Below are 6,023 nucleotides of genomic sequence, written 5' to 3'. Positions count from 1 at the left end.
CCCCGGTCCCCCGGCCCAAAAACCCCCCGGGGGGGGGGGGAGGAAGCGAGCCTATTTATGCCGCAGTCAGGGGCAAATTAACCATGAAGCAGACTAAGCACGTGCTTAGGGCACCAGGGCCAAAGGGGGCACCACAAAGTTGGGGAAAGGGTGAAAAGCTTCGTTTGTACAGGATATTGTGTTATCATATGAATAAATATTTGTATTGCTGCAACCTGCATTGTATATCTGGTCTGACAGGTCAACAACTAAAATGGACTGAGTCAGTGTGGAAAGGAGGGGGGCACCAATATTGGTCAGTACTTCGGGCACCGGTGAGCCTTCATCCGCCTGTGTGGTGGTCTCCCATCGAAGTGCTCACCAGGGCCAACCCTGCTTCCCTTCTGAGATCATTACAACAAACAGGACCACGGTGTAATGTAACCAGTAAAACAGTAAATCACCGTGTACAAATAAACAATATAAGTTGATTTTTATCTGCAATGTCTTAGAATTCAATTATCAACAAAATTACAACCATAACACTATAATATGCAATATAAAGCTTAGCAGTACATATAGAATACTACAGTACTAGTTTTAGACAAACGACGGAGTTCTAGTACACTGTCCATTTGCGAGTCCTTCTTCAGCGCTTATTCTGGTGACTGGGGAGCTCCTATAGCAAGCTCTAATGTGACAGGGTCTGCAGTATATAATAATTGGCTAAGAGCTCCCCAGTCACCAGAATAAGCGCGGTAGCGTACATCAAAAAATTGTATAAGAATTAACATTTTGAAATATGGCTTGCAGCACTTCATTCTAATGAAGATATAAGTACAGAATGACAAACCTGAAGAAGGACTCGCAAACGGACAGTGTACTAGAACTCCGTCATTTGTCTAAATCTAGCTGAGCCAGAGAGAGATGGCCCCAAGCTGAGTGAGGCATCATGTGAGCTGTGATTGGCTGCCGTGCCAGGGCTTGGGGGCATAGTGGAAAGCAGGGCAGGCAATCGGTATGTGTTGCATGGGAATTTACAAAGTTATACCAGGGTTGTCACCACCGGTGTAACACTATTCTGGCACCAGGAAGGTGTCTGAGACCGGGAGGGGGGCACAGGAAGCCACCCGCAACCCACTTCTCCCTCAATATGCCTTTGAGGCTGCCTATTTCTCAGTCAGCTCTTCGGTTACTCTGGCCCAGTACCATCATGACTTGGCACCGGTGCATCTCCAGATACGCCAGCATAATCATTCAGAGCCAGGGCTTAGGATGACTCTGCTAATGGAGTTACAGCGCCATGGAACTAGAATTTAAGTAATGCAAACAACTCTCATCACTTGATGGTCAAATGTATGTCCTCCTGATAAGGGAACACTCCGCAGGAAGCCGTATTTGTGTTCTTATATGTGAAGTATGTCAATGTCATCATGCCGTTATTTATTTGTAAACATTATCTATCTCCATATTAATATTCATCTCTTTATATATCCTGTCTGTTTACTAGCAAGTCTTTTAGATGACTTATAAACAGATATTTAAAACTGGGCAACATATTAAACAATTGAATCCATTATAACAACAGAAAATCAGGTGCAAGAGACCTCAGAAAGCCAAGGGAAGCAAAGTATATTGCTACCGCCAACATATGGGCTGCTTCACTTGGGAGCAGGTGGTCCTTTAAATATCCTGTCTTAAGGCTTTAATTTAGAGGCAGAATTGAAATGATAGTTCCTACATTTACTCTCATATTAATTTAATCAGTAACCAGTGTAGATCTTTCAAGACTGGCAAGAGCTATTCCTTATCATTTAAACCAGATATCAATATGACCGCCATGTTCAGCACCTGTTGAGGCTTCCAGTCTTCAAAAGCATATCCACACAGCCCATATTGCAATAAGGACATGAGCAAAGTATGTACATGACCATACTTCTCAACAGGGGTCGTTTCGTAGAAAACGTAGGGGAACTCATTAGCATAACTCATTAGCATATGCCACACCCCCTGACATCACCGGAAGTATGTCATAAGGCCACACACCCTGCCCCAACGGTCCCGGCCGCCGGCGCCGGCCTTGCAGCTCCACTGCCAAGCCCCATGAGGGGCCCGGCGGTGGACCTGCAAGGCCGGCGGGAGTGCAAGGAAGCCCCGCGAAGGCCCTCCCTTCGGCCGGAAGCAGGGGGCGGGGCTTCGTCATGTGCCCCGCCCCCGTACCTCACCCGGGGAAACTGTGATCCCCCGCGATCCCCCCCGAAATGACCTCTGCTTCTCAAGGAAGGGCTGTAATGGTATACCAGTCTAAATTACCTAGAAATGCTGGGTGTTAGAGAGGAGACTTGGCCTTCATCTGTAAGGCATGGATCTAACAGCACCCTCAAACTGCAAACCGGCTCTTTTACAGACAATGCAACCCCCTCTATAACAGAGCAACTCACTAGTTCCTAATTTGCTATGTTATCAACCAATAGCTCCTCAGTCTTATTGCGACTGTTCCTTATTCAACTCACTACATTTTCTGAGAACTTGTTCAGAACATCTAGTGTCACACTTGATGTTGGGTTTCATCGGCATACTAACAACATTTCACTGTAAATCTCCAGACAACCTCTCCCAGAGGTAGGGTTGCCAGGTCCCCCCTGACCACCAGCAGGAGATGGGTTTTGGGTTGTTGGTTTTTTTTGCCAAATCTAGGTTGGGAAGTTCCTGGAGATTTGAGGATGGAGCCTGGGGAGGACAGGGACCTCAGTGGGGTACAATGCCAAAAATCCCACTTCCAAAGAACCCATTTTCTCCAGGGGAAACTGATCTCTGTACTCTGGAGGTGAGCTGTAATTCCGAGGGATTCTCGGGCCTCACCTGGAGGCTGGTATCCATACCCAGAGGCCACGTGTAGACATTAAACATGAATGGAACTCTCCTCCTTCCCCATTTTTGAAGGCAGCCGTTGTTTTGTAAACATGAGGCAAAGGGCAGGGAAGAGAAATGGAAGTTACAGAGCAGTGCTGTACCTAAAGGACATACCCCCCAGGAACTAATTTTCAAAGTTCTGTAGCCTTTTGTAGGTGAAATACTCAAATGCTTCAGTCCAGCAAGAAAGATCCATGTGTGTAGTCAACCAATGTGAACTACCAACGTGGGTGTGCATCTTGAAGAATATGTCCATTTGCCTCATGCTATTCATCTAAACCCCACTGAACCATGTGGATGTCTTTTTATGTAGTGCATGTGTGCACCCAGGACCACCATTTGTTGCACCCAAGTACAGCTAGATCAGGGATAAGATGCTTTAATATATATTTTGGTTACTTCATTCATTTTACTCACTATAAAGAAGGGCTGATGAAGGTTAAAATATCTATTTCTATGCCTAGAAGAGTGCTGTGTGCTCATTGGCTTTTGGGGGCAGGATGACAGCCAGGAAGCAGAACCATTAATATGAATGAATTAATGTGGGCAGCAACAATGCGATTAAATAAAGGTGAGGTAGTTTCTTTGGTGCCTGGTAGATCATCACTTTATTTAAAAATGCAAAGAATGTTTTCCTGAAGTAATTTTACCTTGGTCTCTTGGAAGAAGTGAGAAGTATGGTCTGTACTCTGTATACGGGGTACCTTCTACGATTCTAAGGTGAGCACAGAAAGTGAGTTTCTGGTAACCAGTTTTTGCAAATCTTTCCCAGGTTTCCCTCCACATAAATTTCCTTTCATGGAATAAAATGTTCCTCCAGATGTAAAGTTAAATTGTTTTGCAATTAGCAATTAGGCACAGATATGCACCCTTCTAAGGGACATGTCTTGTTAAACTAAGGTGAGCAGCACGAGACATAAGATGTCTTGTTAAACTAAGGTGAGCAGCACTCAGGTAAGCATGCATATATAAAAGGGAAGTATCTTGTATTGCAACTAGTGACTTTCACCAAGAATACATTTTGAAGCTGACTACAGGACGAAACTGACCTTACACTGCAAGGCATGAATCAATCTCTCAGACATTTTAAAAATGAAAAGCAGCTTGCAAAACGGATCAGAGCAATGGTCAGGTATGTGTGTGAGCTCAGACTATTTTCCCCTCAGACTATTTTTCCAGTCAAAACTGCCCTCCCAAGCGACCACAGCTGGAAAGCAGTTTGGAGAAGGCAAAACATTCCTTCTCTAACACACACACACACACACACATTCCACCATAGCTCCACTCATATTCAAAGCTCTGCGTTTTGTGCCTCTATGTACATTTTTGAATGTCAGCAGGTCCTGACAGACCTATGCCACATTGCATCCAGTTTGACTCCAAAATGTATTCTGAGCTAAGGGCTACTCATGTTTTCTTAGAATCAGGTGGGTGAGGAGTGTTGGATGGAAGCAACAGAACTAGGTTTGAGTCCAGTGGCACCTTTATGACCAACAAAGATTTATTCTGGGTATAAGCTTTTGTGTCCAAGCTTATACTCAGAATTAAACTTTGTTGGTGCCATTGGACTCAAACTCTGTTCATTTTTCTTTTATTCTTTGTTCCTTTTGGGGGGGGTTCTGTTCATTTTTTTCTTAGAAAGACAAGCAGTCACACTGAAAAATGGCATTTTGTGTGTCTAGTTTGCCCCCCCCCCAAAAAACAGTATTAAAGCTAGATACGCCTGTTATTTTGAACCATTTAGGTTTTTAAAAAAACAATTGTGTGCCCTTGTATCTTGAATCCGGCTTTCAATCAAAATTAGTCTTAAGTGAGCTCACTGGAACTCTAAAACAAAAACGGAAGGGGCATTATGGAGAGGCTCTCCAGAATTTTTAAAATGCAAAGAGATCCCTCATGATTCTGTATACAAGCAAACAACTTTTTGATTCCTGCTTCGAGCTTATTATCATTATGATTTAATTTCCTTTCGAGTTTGGTGTTTCCATTGGTATAGTTCTGAAAAGGAAGATGAATTTGGGGAGAATGAAGGATTAAGTTGTATCTTGTCTGTCCAATTTGGGTTTGTTTTCTCCCAATTTTGCAATTGGGTTTTAATTTCCTTCATTATAGGTGTGTGATTCTGATGTATTAACTCATTCTTGGGATTTTGATTCCCATGTTGGGGGGAAAAAATGATTTAATTTCCTTTCAGTAAGCAAGTAGCAGCTTATTGTCTCCTGAGATGTTTCCTCTCTTATTTTAACTGCCCTCTCCATCAAAGAGCAAGAGAGGCTGCCCTTCGGCTTCAAAGACAAGCGGGTCCCCCTCAGAGAGCCGCCCGCGGTTGGCGGGAACCCGGGCTTGTCGCTCCGTCTGAGGGAAGCCCGACGGCCGAGAGAAGCCCAAGGGGCGTGGCCGCGGCGGGCGGGACCTGCGGCCGCCACATGCAACGTGGACGCGCTCCCAGCCGGGGCCCCGCCCCTCCACCACCTGGCGCGCTGGAGCAGCGGCCGCTGGGACGGTTAGTCTGGCAACCGCTTCGCCTTCCAACGGTCGCCCGCGCGCTGACGAGTTGTTTACTTCCTCGGGCGCTCCGCCCCCTCCACCTCCCTGCGGCCCCCGCGCGCTACGATTGGCTCGCGTTTTAGCCAATCACGGCGCCTCACAGGTCATCAAACCTTAATTCCCTCTCCTACACGCACGCATCGAAGGTTCCCGCCTCCGCCTCCCGGTTCTTTTTGTGTGTGAGGCAGCGATTGGACGACACTCAAGGCCCTCCCTCCCCACCCCTTCGCCGCTTTACTATTTCTTTCACACACACACACACACAGAGGCGAAGACCTCCCACTCCCCTCCGAGGGCTATTAATTACCTTCGCCTCTCATTGGCTCCGCCGCGCGTCGCTCAACCTCGCGGGCGAGCCACCCCCACCCGCCAGCCCCAGGAGGGACGAGGATTGGGCCGCCGAGGAAGCGGCCTCCGCGCCCAATTGGCCCGTCCCCGCCGGCTCCTCCATTCTTAGACTTTACTCTCCACACGCGGCCCCGCCCCCTCGCGGGCCCAAGCGCCGCCCCCGACGCGCTCCTCTCCCCCGCCCGCGGAGGGTCACGTGATGTTTTCGCCGTGGTGCCGCCGCGGCTGCCCGCCTG

This window comes from Gekko japonicus, unplaced genomic scaffold, assembly GCF_001447785.1.
Source record: "Gekko japonicus isolate JY-2015 unplaced genomic scaffold, Gekko_japonicus_V1.1 scaffold1282, whole genome shotgun sequence".
Classification (NCBI taxonomy): domain Eukaryota; kingdom Metazoa; phylum Chordata; class Lepidosauria; order Squamata; family Gekkonidae; genus Gekko; species Gekko japonicus.
This window is presented reverse-complemented; position numbering follows the sequence as displayed.